The 13,534-nt window shown below is 38.8% G+C and overlaps 1 pseudogene; it reads left to right on the plus strand.

The window, feature by feature from the left end:
* The first annotated feature begins 9,981 nt into the window (after positions 1-9,981).
* On the plus strand, positions 9,982-11,629 carry LOC143679269 (PX domain-containing protein kinase-like protein pseudogene; annotated as a pseudogene).
* Positions 11,630-13,534: the final 1,905 nt, after the last annotated feature.

A 13,534-nucleotide genomic window follows, 5' to 3' on the forward strand; every position in this document is an offset into this window, starting at 1 on the left:
TTTCTGGGAAACACGCATATGAGTTTAAAAAGAGAAATATAAGAAGAAAAAAATAGGAGATAAGAGAGTGACTAATACATGAACTATTCAGAACTGAATCACAGAATCTCAGACACATAGGTTGAAAAAAATCTAAAAGACTGGTTTAGTATGCTTCTTCATTTTAATTTACATTATAATGAGAAATGGGGTACAAATGACACCAGAGTCCTCGGTAGTCTCTGTCTGTTTTAAAATTGCTGTGAGAAATGACCCAATACAGAAAGAATCAATGCATGAGAATTAATGAGCTAGAACCAGGGGACAAGTAAATTTAACTGTCAACATACGCATGTCTTTTGAACATGCAGAGTGAATCATATTAAAGAAGCCCTCAGTTGATTACTTTTTACTTAGGGTGTCCAATGTTCTTTGTCTAAAACTAATTTAATTGTTACTGTTTCATTACATTTTTCCATATCTCAGTGACTTGGAAATTCCTTGAGACAGTGGCAGGACCGAAGAAATTAAATTGGTGCTTAACAAACATTGACCTTAGCAAGGTTTTGGATTTTGTTTTGTATGAAATTGTTTATAAAAAATGAGAAAATATGGCTTAGACCATTGGTTCCCAACATTTTCCATGCCAGCATCTCTTGATGATGGAAAATGAAGTTACAGATCCTTCACATAATGTTTTTAGTTACTTGGTCTAAAGTAATTATGCATTTGGTTTAGTAGATTCTGTGAATAATTATTCATAGGCTGGGTTTTGACCACTTAATTACCAGGGAGGAGCAAATCATAAAGAGTGGCTCTTGCTGTGGCAAATGGGAGTGTACACAGGGGTCCGCCTACTTCTGGAAGCTTCTTTTCATCAGGCTATTTCAGGGATTCTTCCAGCCTTCTTGTTTTGTGAGTTCATCTTACTTAAGTAACTCATGTCAGGCATGCCCAAGCAGGAAATTATACTCTACTATATGGTTCTGTTTCTCCTTTCTTTACTCTATGATAAACACCCATTTTGTCTCCTTAGAATTAAGCCAAAGGCCTGACCTTGCTGGTTATCTGTTGGTCTTGCTTTTGTTGTTACCTGTGAGCCACGTACCTCAGCAGTTTCTACAGAACCGCATCAGTATCTCACCTGGGTTGGCATTTGTGAGCTATACTTCCCCTCCGAAACTGAGAGAAGAAATAGAATCACATTTTGAGATGTTACAACATTGTCAACACTTCTTTTGATTTCTATTATGGCAAAAAATCCTGCCACTTTCTGCCCTGTTTTAGCTTTGGCCTTAACTGCTTCCATTTGTTATTAGTTCAGAAAAGAGAGGAGTGCTCTGTGGATTCAGCCCCCTCATTGACCCGGCTGTGCAATGCTCGTGGCACTGTTGGAGAAACAGTCTGTGACTCTTATTGAAAGGATGATCTTTCCTTTGACAAGAACAAAACTGTATTGTATCTGGCTGAGAAACACTTATGTAGTCAGAAAGACAGCTATTTCTTAGCTTTAAAACATATACCTACGGAGGACTGGTTTTGTAATGCAAATTTAGTGTCAGTGACTAAGTTTCTTGGAAGAAGAAAATTGAAGACTTGCTTGGCAAAAGCTTGGAGCCTTCCAGGATATTCTGAACAGATGCTGAAATTCATATCTTTCTTGGATTTGAAGGTTGCCTCTCTCACACTGAACACAGAATCTTTGTTAAGAGGGCTTAGAAATATAGTCCTTGAAAATTTAATCCCTGCTGAAAATAAGCCCTAAGAGCACCGTCAATGTCAGCATAGCGTTCCTGACTCTCTGGGTTTGAATGCTGGTTCCGCCACCTTTTAGCTGTGGGAACTTGGCCAAGCTGCTTCATTGAATCCCTGTTTCCCCATCTGTAAAGTGGGGAAGATAATAGAATCCACCACATGGAATTGTCACAGGGATTAAATAAGATATGGCATAGGTGCCTGACATCGTGCAGTAGCTCAAGAAATGATAGCTATTATTATTACCATTATTGGTAAACGATCTAGCTGGTATTTTCAAGTTGTAACTTCTTACTCTCGTCTCTGTCTTCTTTTTTTTTTTTTTTGTGAGGTATTGGGTCAATGCTTTCCAGCCACAGGCCACCAGAAAATCCCTGCATTTGAATGTTGGGTTTCTTCCTGGTAGCAGCAAAAGAGAACACACACAGTGGGAACCACGGAGCATCTCAGTAAGGAGTATTAGAAATAAACTATGATAAGATTTTGGCTTCAGTTTGGATGATTTAGAGAAGGGCCTAAGAAAGTGGAGATTTGCTCTAGATCAGTTGCCTTCAGAAATGCGATAGGTGAGCTCAAGGAGTGCTATCTATAAGGAGAAGGAGATAGAATGACGATAAAGCTGTACTTGGTAAAGAAGTAGTGACTACTCATTTGGCCAAGACAGGGGGTGTTTGGTATTTTGTGGGTGCCACAATGACTTTGTTTTTTTTTTTGTCTGTGCTTAGACAAAATTATGAAGTGGGCTTGCTTTTTCTCATTTGTCATGGTCTTGGAGTAGCCTGATCTGAGGTTGGAATTCTGTGAGATGGTTTATGTCTGTCTAATGGGGTAATAGCACGGGTTAGCTCATGGACACCAGGCTTCTGAATGTCAGGACCTGCTCTGTTTTCTTCCTCAACCCTTAAACTAGAACTCCAAAGAATTATTGCAATGATTTAAATGAACACCACCTTCTTTCCGCTTGAAGAGCTGAATGGGATCCTAGTGAGGTTTTCAAGAAGAAAAAAAAAATCATCATTCATGCATTCAATCAATATTTTATTACTATTAGTAGGTGTTGTTTTCTGTGCTGGGGCTCTGGAAATGGTCTAAAAAGATGAAGTGCTTACACTAGAGGACCTTATATTCTAACCTAGGGAGAAAGATGGACAATGAAACGAATGAACAAATTGAATATTTTTGGCTCTTGATACATGCTCTGGAAAGGATGTATCAAAGAAGGACTTCTTCAGAAAATAATGAAGGAGGGAAAACTACAAGGGCAAATTCATGGAACTGATTGGGCTTTGGAGGCTGGCTGAGCCTAGAATTCAAATTTCCTGCACCATAACCTGTGTTTAATTTCCTTGAACCAAAATCATCTGCCTTAATTATATAAGTAAGACTTTTTTTCCTTTTAACTGTGCACACATATGCACACACACACAGGTTTCTATAGGGAATAATACATAGCTTACCAACAGATATGAATCAAGATTTTATTGTCATGTTGAAAGAATATTTACAATACTTAAGAGTCCCAAATCTGGTAAGGAAAAGTGTGGGATGAAGATGAGTCTTTGAAGATTCAAAATGGTGGATTGTGATACGCTTGGCATATTCTCATTTATCTTGGACTGGTGGCATGAGCAATAAATCAAATATGTTCTGAGAAGAAAATGGTTTTTCACTTACCTTATTTGCATAACAACCTATTTGCAAGTACGGTTTTCCTTCTGCCTTCTTGCAAATTAAATAACTTGGATTTAATTATTCCATTTTGACCTCTATATTAAACATTTTTTTCTAAAACCACACAAGTTTACTATTTTATTTATTTATTTTTAAACTTTTTAATTGTATAATATATATACAAAACAAAGAAAGAAAATAGCAATAATTTTCAGAGCACTCTTCAACAGGTAGTTGCAGGACAGATCTCAGAGTTTGTCTTGGGCTTCCATACCATACTCTTAGATTTTTCCTTTTAGCTGCTCCAAAATTTAGGAGCCTAAAAAGAATAAATATTTTTTTTATCGTCACAATTGAATTTTTTTATGAAAAATAACATATATACAAAACAGCAATAAATTTCAAAACATAGCACAAAAATTAGTTGTAGAACAGATTTCAGAGTTTAATATGGGTTATAATTCCACAATTTTAGGTTTCTGCTTCTAGCTGCTTTAAGATACTGGAGACTAAAAGAAACATCAATTTAATGATTCAGCAATCATACTCATTTGTCAAACCCTACCTTCTTTGTGTAGCTCCACCATCACTTTGATCTTTCTATTCCACTCTTTAGGGGTATTTGGGCTATGGCCCTTCTAACTTTTTCATGTTGGAAGGGGCTGTTAATAATATGGGGTAAGGAGATGCAACTAACTGATGTTCTGGACAGGCTGGGCCCTCTGGATTTCAGAATTTATCTGGTCCAGTGACCCATCTGGAGGTTGTAGGTTTCTGGAAAGTTACTCTAGTGCATGGAACCATTATAGAATCTTATATATTGCCCTAGGTGTTCTGTAGGATTGGCTGGATTGTTTTTGGTTGGGGTTTGGCAAGTTATGATAGATAGCAATGTCTAACTGAAACTTGAGTAAGCGCAACCTCCAGAGTAGCCTCTTGACTCTTTTTGAACTCTTTCAGCCACTGATACTTTACTAGTTGCACTTCTTTTCCTCCTTTTGGTCAGGATGGAATTGTTGATCCCATGATGCCAGGGCAAGACATATTCCTGGGAGTCATCTCCACACTGACAGGAAGAATTTCCCTCCTGGATGTCATATCCTGTGGAGCAGGGAGGGCAATGATTTCACTTGCAGAGGTGAGCTTAGAGAGAGAGAGGCCACATCTGAGCAACAAAAGAGATCTTTCAGGAGTAACTCTTAGGCATGCCTATGGGTAGTCTAAACTTCTCCACTATCTACATAAGCTTCACAAGAGTAAGCTACGTGATCAAGGGCTTGGTGTATTGATTTAGGTGTCCCTAATATTTGACACACGATCAGGGGATTCCTTGATGGTAAAGTTTAATAGTTCCATATTTTTTCTCCCATCCCTCAGGGGACTTTGCCAATACTTTTTGCTTATCTACTTACTATATTCTAGGTTGTATCCAGGTATTACATTAAAGGACCTCTTTATACAGGATTAAAGGACCTCTTTCTTATTCTGGGCTCCCCATGTTTCAGTTGTTCAAATGAGCTATCTAGACAGGTTGAATTAGATTATGTGCTACAGAAAATTTAGGTTCCAGACAAAATAAAACTTTCTTCCTTTGGTCTCAAAGAGTAGGTGTGGTTCTAAAATATAGACAGTGCCTTCCTTATCACTGTCCAAAAACACACAAGTTTTTCTTAAAATCTGCTCCACTCTTTTGACTTTCTTTGCTCTTATTTTATATCAAGTGGCTTTGCAAGAGGTCCAGAGTCAAGCATCAATGAGTTACTCCTTAAATTGATTAATTTTTTTTGCTTTATGGACAAAAATTCATATTTACAATGTACACTCTAACTGGTGCACTCAAATTTGGAAAGAGAATTAGTTATGCAAACCATATTTTTCTATAGATGATCAATATCAAATCAGAGATGCAATCTGTTAGAAGAAATTGTGCCATCTGGTTGTGGCAGCAATGACAATGACAAAACATAAAACAAAGCTCACTCTTGAAAATATGAATATTTAAAAAAATTAAAGATTCAAAGTCAAAATTAATTATGCTGCTCAAACTTTCAATTACCTCAATTTTGCATTCTGCTTCATGTAAACTGCAAGATAAAATTACTGAAGTTGGAAGTTAATACAGTAACCCAAATCCAGCTATATGGTCATTCTTTAGAGACTGGAAAAAAATACACCAAATTTTGTTAGCTGGAAGGGCGTTGCATTGGAAACAATTTATGTGTTCCTGTTGGCCAAAGTCTACCCAAGACGAGATGCCTACCCTGTTGTTTGTGTCACTTTCTCTCTGACAAGGAGCTAATATTTTTGGTTCATGAATTTAAACTTAGTTCCTCTACAATCATTTCTGACTTAATAATATTAGTTTTACACAGATATTGCTGTTCGTGTTTTTTTCCCTAAAATGTTACCAGATAAATCCAGAAACAAATAAAATTCACTATCCATTACAGAGTTATTCTTTCACCTTACTAACTTTGACACTAAAGTGATTAGACTATCAAAATTTGTTGTGAGAAGGGACCATAACATTTCCTGAATCCATCATAACTTCTAGTTGAACAACTGACTATCTGGGAGGCATTCAATACTCCAAATCCTTATTTTGAGAGATAGCTTTCCTGGACTTGGTTCTCTTTTCACAAAAACTTGCAATGCTACAAACCATAAACACCCATATCATACCCAACTACACTTTTTCCTGGGTTTTTGGACAGAAGGGTGACATGAGAAAGGCTGAAACAAGTGAGGATAGGGGATGGAAAATACTGCCAGATGTCAAAAAATTGATGGGTGTAAAAAAGATGATACTTTTGCATTTTATTTTATTTGCAGGAGAAATTTAGTGACGTTTTCTCTAGATTCCTGTGCATTCCAGCAAATAGGCTGCTTCTTAAGCTAAGAGTACTAAAAAATGTTAAGTTTCATGCTGTTATTGTGTTATATCTGCCAAGTGCTCCTTTCACTGTTTTTTTCCTTTGCTCAGGATTCTCTTTCCATGTCTTACATGTCTTATCTTTCCTTTGTTTCCCCATGTTGGCTGAACAGGTGGTAGGTCTTGGCCAAGTGCTTGTTAATTAGTTCCTGGGTTGCCTACCTTTTGTAACCTGATGTCATCTGTGTTCCAACCCTTGAGCTCTGGAAGCCACAACTGCCCTCTCTGTGTTCATCTTGTAGACACCTGGCTGTGGACAGCAGCATCTTTTTGACATCTCTTAAAAAGTCCCCTTTCCCAGAATCCTTGATGGTTATATTAAGGTTCTCCAGAGAAATAGAACCAGCAGGTTATATATATATTTACATTAAGAGATTTATTCTAGACATTGGCTCACACGTCAAGTCTGAATTCAGTAGGGCAGGCTATAAGTTGAAAACTCCAGTGAATGTGATGAATTCCCCAGGAGAAGCTGGCTGGCTGAAGTAGAGATAGAAATTCTTCTTTCTGACTGCTGAAGTCCTCAGTTCTCCCTTTTAGGCCTCCACTTGATTGGATGTGGAGACTTCTCACATTGTTGAAAGCAATATCCTTTGTTGATTGTAGATGCAATCAACCATAGATACAACCAACTGACTGATGATTTAAATCCAATTGCACAAAACCCTCACAGTATCAATCAGCCCAGTGCTTACTTGACCAAACAAGTGGACACCATAGCCTAGTTCAAGTTGAAGCATGAGTTTAACCACCAGATTGGTCCAAGAAGATTTTACTGGGGATTTTATAGTGGACATGGAGGATGAGATTTACCTCAAACATTCCACATCAAACAATTTTAAAGTCTGTTTTATCCTCAGCTGGGTGGAAACCAAAGTTCTCTGAATCCTTAATCCCAGCTCAGGATCTTCCCTCCATTTCCTAGAATCCTTTGAGGAACTTCAAAATTTTCAGCAAAGCAATGAAAAGCTATCATTTGGGAGGAATTATCTTACCACCTATTGCCAAGATAATAACTGTTTTCCCTGTATCTTGCACCTCTTAGCTTCATTCTGAGGCCTCGTTCTTGACAGATGGCATACCGTGCTCTCCAGCTGCCCACTTCCCTTATTGGAAAGTAAATACAGGAAGTAAAATGAGCAAACTGCATAACTAAATCTGGTTTATGTTTCCACAAATGATAGCTGCAGTTCTAAGCCATCAGCATGTTTTTAATACATTTTAAGTATTAATCTTAGAAAAGAGAACAAGAATATAAAACAAATCTTTTTATCTCTCGGATTCAGATCTTCTTTCCTATTGTGCCTTTGAGCTTACTTAATGTGTTAGCTGCCTTTACATTTTTAAAGATCTTGTCAGTTTATTAACCTACTGACTATCCTTGATTGACTGGGAAATGCATGGAAAAAATGAAACCCTCAATCGCTAAACTTGTTTAGATACTAATTTCAGCTTCTTTGTGCACAGATGCAAATAAACTTACTTGAATTTTATCTCTCTTGCATTCCCAGTTTATCTTTGCTGAAGAAACATGTTTCACTAAGAAACATGTTCCACTGAGAAACACTGATTTTTAAAGTAACTAATAAGTGCTTGTATTGATGGTTTAAAATTCAGAATGGAGACCTGTTCAGAAAAATCAGTACTGAAGTTTCAAGAGAAATGACTCAGGACCCATAATCTCTTCCCCAAGCAGTCTTTTTTTCTGTAATTTCCAATTATTTTGCGTGTCCTTGGAAGCAATTTGTGATGAGATACAGTGATCAGTTTCATTTCAGGCATCCCTTTTTGTCAGAAATGATTTATAGTGGGTGGCTGTACCTGTGTCTACACATCTATCTCCTCCTTTCTTACTGAGCTACAATTTATCTTAAAGAAACTCAACAAGGGGATGGTAAGAGTGGTAATAATTCTTTTAAGTAGTACTTGGTAGTTTTTGGTTTTTTAAAAAACCCAACTCCAACTCCTTGAGTAATATGCAGTGCCTTATGCAATTATGGAATGAATGCTCCTTAATGTTCCCAAATCCCAACTCAGATCCTCTTGCATCTGTGTTCTCCATCCAGTGAGCTACTGCTAGTGGTCCTGGGGTGAAAGGAAAAACCATCAGGATCATAATAATTACTTTTATTCATTTCATGTCTGTGTTGTTGAGGTATCGCACGAGATATTTTAGTATCAGTATCTTCAGCTCTCACAACAATGCTAAAAGGTACATATGAATGTCCTTCTTCATAGAAGAGAAACAGGCTCAAGTGGACTCCAGGGTCACAGAGCTAGGAAAAAGCAAAACTGAATTTCAAAACACATTTCTCTGGCTCCCTGACAAAGCCCTCAACTATGCCATGGTGCGTCTATACTTGCTTTCCAGGACCTTGATGTAGCCCTGCCTGATTCTATGTTCTCCTCTAACAGATGGGCTCCCACCGTGATTTGTTCTGCCTGCTAGGTCTTAGACCTAAGGCTGTTTTTGAACTGGCCTCATTCTTTGGGCACTTTGGACCATCTGACTGCACTTGCCCTGGCCAGTCTTGGCCAATGGTTTTTCCAGCTGTCCCAGTGTGCTGCCCCTACATTGCCATTCCGTCTTAGTAAAGCTTGCTTCCATTAAGACAGAGCCAAGAGCAGGGCCATCCCTGCAGCTGAATTTTGGAAAGGAGTTGAATGAAATATTTAAAACCAAAGAGCATAACCTCAATTTTCTGTCCACGTGAAGTATTGAAGGATTTTGAAAATCTTAAGGTGAAAAATGAAAGAGCTCAGGTCACAGCTTTGCTTGATTTGCTCTGAGTGACACTTTACTCAATTACTCCTGATTTTTGTGCTGGGCCATGGAGTATTGCCCACATAGCCTAGAGAGACATGTAAAAGTTGGAGAGAATAGGGGCAGTAGAGGTTACCTAAGTTATTTCCAGTGTTGCCACCCTGAATCCTGGGTTCCTTGGTCAGTAGGTGATTGCTCTGGCAAAGGCAGGGTCATCAGAGCCTGCCAAAGTAAAACCTGCCACCAAATCCAGTAGCCCTAATGATTTACCCCAAGTCCTGCCCACATCTTCATTCTTCTAAATGTAGGATGGGAATCAGTGGTCAAGAAAACTGGCCAGGTTGGAATCCTGATCCCAAGATACCTAAAAAGAGACTCTTCTCTTTCTTTCTCTCCTATTTGCCCCCTTATCTATTAAAGTGTGAACCTTTGAAAAATTTCCCCTAAATATTTTAAGAAATCATTTCACCATTGGATTTGAATTGAATTCCTGGAAATGACTAATATCCACCCTCAGCAGCTCCAGCAACAGATGCCATGATGATAAATGAGAACCAGCAAAATGCTAATCACACATAAGTCTGGAAATATAAAATGAGAGAACTAAAATCTCTGTGGGCCACCTGAGTTAGTGTGTCAGAGAGAAATGAGCATGGGATATGAAGCCAGAGGACCTTGGAAAATGCAGAGGGAACCTCTACATGTGAGTGAGTTTGGACCAGTCATCTCTATAAAATACTAAAATACTAATATCACAAGGCTCTTATCAGTATTAAATGGGAGTGATGTAGACATTTTGTAGACATCTGGAGTCAGTACCTCTGGTTCCTGCTCCTAGTACCGAGGTAGTAGTGGCCCGGGATGGCCGGGATGGCCAGGGATGGCTTTCACGGAGAAGCTGCTGGCTGGTGAGGGGCTGCTGGACGACATGGTGCCACTGACAGAGCCATCAAGGTGAGCCAGAGCCTATGGTCCCACATGGGGTATATCATTCAAGTGGAGAGAGAAAATTCTGTAGAGAACAGCTGGCAGATTGTTAGAAGACACAGTGACTTTGATTTGCTGAACATCAGTTTGCAGACTGTAGGTCTAAGTCTACCTCTGTCTCCGGCAACATTGATCGGTAACATGGATCTGGAATTCACAGCTGAGAGGCAGAAAGGTCTTCAGAACTATTTCAATGTTATCACCACAAAAATTGTACCTTGTCCAGTTGTGAGCTGGTTAAGAAGATTTTAGATTGACACAACTATTCTGCCAGCTATACTGAGATTGCCTTATGATGCATTTCCATGTTCTTCAGGTCAGAACCATAATGGTAGAATCATTAAAAGACATAGGTTAGAGGATAAGGAAGAAATATTTCTTGTTGAAGATTAAAAATCAGCCTGAGGAATGGCTAGCGTTAAGCTGGGCTGACACTGGCCCTGGCAATCAGAGAGTGATTTTCAGTGTCTAATCAGACTTCTTCCTTCTTGTCTATTGAGTTACCTTTGCCACAGCTAACAAATCCTGAGCATTGTTAATTAGAAGGTTTAATGGAAAAGGAACATTGAAGGACCTGTTCTACAAGGCAAAACCAAAAGACCCATTCCAAAAGAGGAACCCTAAGAAGATTCAGGGTCTTGAACTCAAGCAAATAAAAATGTATGGGAGCAAACGTTAGAGGGACTCAAGTTTCTATGTGACAAGGGATTCCCTTCTGGGCATCTATCTTTGTGCCTCCTGTGGGAAGCTAGGTGGGGACTCCTGCCAGCTGTTAGACCTTGAGAATTCCAATTGGACCTCCTTTCCTTCTACCAATCATATTTCTCACAATTCAGGAAAACCAATGCATTGGAAAGTGTGGATGTCACTGGTTTGGCCACCTTTTGTATGACATGACCTATAGATGATCGTGAAACTCAGTGCTTGGAGACTCCTTCTCTCCTGACCATTCATGGCTGTGGTGGCTGTGTCTTATGAAGTGTGTAAAAATGCATGCCTACCATCTCCCGGCTCTTACAGATGCCATTGTTCACTGATGTTTTACTAACCACTTCTGAAAAGCCACAGTTTAAGATTCCCACAGAGTTAAAAGAGGCACTGAGCATTGTCAAAGAATGTATAAAATGGAGATGAATTGAAGAACAGAAACAGATCCACCAGCATCGAAGTCTGACAAAAGCTCAGTCACATCACCAATTTGAGAAAAAACATAAAAGGAGAAAGATTTTAGCTGGAAAGTCTAAACAATCTGCCATTGAGACGAGTGAAGAACATTCAGCAAAATACCACAACTCAAATAATTCAGTAGGATCTGGTTTAGCTCAGATCTTCTTGTATATTAGACTCTACCCTCCGATATCTGCATCACCTCCACCTCCTGCACCTCCACCTCCACCACCAGCAGCTTCCTTGTCTCCTTTGAGCACAGAAGCACCTGCATGGCTGCCATCCCAGGCTGTAGATGGCATAAGCCAAGGGGTATTGCTTAGCTCCATCCAGAATTTCCAAAAAGGAATTTTGATGAAAGCGGAAACCTGTGATTACAGAGCTCCTAAAATCAGTTGAAGCTTCCTGTTTACACTTGGAAGGAAAAACTATTTTTTATTCCACCTGCCCCCGGCTCCTGAAGTGTACACTTTTCTTGGATGAATAATTGCTGAGCCAGTATAGCCACATACTATTTTGTAGATACTTGTATAAGAGGTTTTTCAAGAGGGAAATATTCTTCAAGGAGAATAAAGTTGGGCTGGCATTACTGCCTTGAGATAAGAAGTATTTTGCTCCTTTATTAACATTTTAGAAGAGTCTTATTCATCCACTAATGAGCACTTTCTGGGTCAGCAGTATATTAGAGTCAATATTTCCACCAAGCAGAGGAAATGGACGAAAACAAAAACAATAACAATATTCAGTCACAGTAGCTAATGGTCTTGGTGTTACAATCCCTCCCACCACATCAGACAGTTCCTAGAAACATTCCTTTCACACCCCACTTCTCTATTCTAAATCATCTACTGGTTATCTCTTAATTCATGTTTTTGCTACCTCGATTTCATCTTAGGCATTAACACTGTAGCCTAAAGCATAATGTACCACTGAGATCAGAGAAGCAGCTCTAGTTCTTAATTTTCCCTTTGGATAGAATAGGGAGAGTATGTAGTTGTTCTAGTTTGCTAGCTGCTGAAAAACGCAATACACCAGAAACAGAATGGCTTTTAAAAAGGGGAATTTATTAAGTTGCTAGTTTACAGTTCGAAGACTGTGAAAATGTCCAAATTAAAGCAAGGCTATGGAAATGCCCAATCTAAGGCATACAGGGAAAGATACTTTGGTTCAAGAAGGCCAGTGATGTTCAGGGTTTCTCTCTCAACTGTGGAGGCACATGGTGAGCATGGTGGCATCTGCTAGCCTTCTCTCAAGGCTTCTTGCTTCATGAAGTTCCCTTGGGGGCATTTTCCTTCTTCATCTCTAAAAGTCTCTGGCTGTATGGCTCTCGTGGTTCTCGTTATCCTGTCATGGCTCTGCTCTTTCAGAATCTCAAGTCTTTTCCAAAATGCTTCCTCTTCTAAAGGATTCCAACAAACTAATCAAGCCTCACCTGGAATGGGTGGAGTCACATCTCCATCTAATCAAAAGTTAATACCCACAATTAGGTGCATCACATCTCCGTGGAGATAATCAAAAGATTCTAACCTAAAGTGCTGAATAGAGATTTAAAGAAAAGGCTGCCTGCCTGTGATGGGATCAGGATTAAAACACGGCTTTTCTAGAATACATAATCCTTTCAAACCAGCATAGTAGTCTTCTTTTAAATTCTAGCCCTAGGAACACCATCGTGGTTGTAGAATTCAGGGCTGCTAAAGCAACTGCTCTAAATCCATTTTTTTTAGTTAGAATGTATTGAAACAGACAAACATGTTAACATTAGCAAAAGCTCTTGCCAATTAGAGAATCTTCTTAACCCTCTGCAATTAAAGTTTGGTGTGTGTGTGTGTCTCAAAACAAAACAAGTAAATTTGGCGTCTATAAAAATCAATTATGATTTTTGAAAGATCTACTGAAATATATCATCTTTTTAATGTAACTCATCTATCCTGTGATTTGTTTGAATCCTTAAATAAACTGCACTTTGAAGGATTGTAAATAATCCATTTTAAAATTCAGGTATCACACTGGTATTGGTTACTATGCAGGGAGAATATCATTGTACATAGTTTCATGTAATCTGTAATCTTTTTTTTTTGACATGGGCAGGCACTGGGAATTGAACCCAGGTCCTCTGGCATGGCAGGTGAGCACTCTTGCCTGCTGAGCCACTGTGGCCTGCCTGTAATCTGTAATCTTGTTCAGTTGTATTTTTTATTACAATAAACCCTGTCAAGAAATTTTTCTTTGTAAAATATAAAGTAGTCTGTGTATAGTTTTCCTTTGTGGTGGTGTTACAA

The sequence above is a fragment of the Tamandua tetradactyla genome, chromosome 4, assembly GCF_023851605.1.
Source record: "Tamandua tetradactyla isolate mTamTet1 chromosome 4, mTamTet1.pri, whole genome shotgun sequence".
NCBI classification, from domain to species: Eukaryota; Metazoa; Chordata; class Mammalia; order Pilosa; family Myrmecophagidae; genus Tamandua; species Tamandua tetradactyla.